The sequence below is a fragment of the Helobdella robusta genome (genome assembly GCF_000326865.2).
Source record: "Helobdella robusta unplaced genomic scaffold HELROscaffold_14, whole genome shotgun sequence".
NCBI lineage: Eukaryota > Metazoa > Annelida > Clitellata > Rhynchobdellida > Glossiphoniidae > Helobdella > Helobdella robusta.
The window spans coordinates 2,245,346-2,246,241 of NW_008703782.1; positions in this window are offsets into that span (position 1 = coordinate 2,245,346).

Here is an 896-nt window from a genome sequence, read left to right on the forward strand (position 1 = left end):
AATGCCTGAGGCTAATCAACTGGGACAATATTTTTCAGCCCTGCTTCGACGTCAACACATGTTGGGACATTTTTGAGCGTTTGATAAACAATCTTATGGCAACTTACATCCCTCGATCTTCTCTGAGAAGCAAAGAACACAAAATACAGGTTCCTTATCAACTTCGTCAGTCTTATAAAGTAAAACTTCACTACTGGAAAAAATGGAAACGAACTTCTTCACCGGATGATAAAGAGCAGTATTTGAATATGTCACAAAAATGTTCTGGCTTAGCAAACAGTTACAGAATAGTCAATGAACATAAACTGCTTTCTAAATGCAATGTCAGAAGCTTTTACCAGTATGTCAACAAAAAAATGCTATCGCGTCCCAATGTCAGTAGTTTAAAGTTAGATGACAATAGCGTGACCTATGACCCGCTGATAATGGCCAATGCATTCAAAAAATATTTTTCTTCCGTATTTACACATGATAACAACTCCAATTGTTTCATACCTTGTCTAACCAACAACTTGTTAGAAGATATTTGTTTCACTCCCCATACAGTTTATACAACTCTGCGTAACTTAAAAAATTCAACCTCAGCTGGAACAGATGGTATACCGAATGTTGTCCTGAAGATGTGTGCATCTAACCTATCAGTTCCATTATGTCATATTTTTGATCTATCATTTAGAAATAACCAGCTACCAACTAAATGGAAATCTGCTATTGTTACTCCCATTCATAAAAAGGGTCCCACAAACCACCCCAGCAACTACCGACCTATTTCACTCACGAGTTCAAGTTGTAGAGCAATGGAAAAGATTATAAACAAAGTAATATTATCCTTTCTTTTAGAAAACAAACTAATTACGCATTTTCAACATGGTTTTCTACCTGGTAGATCAACCTGC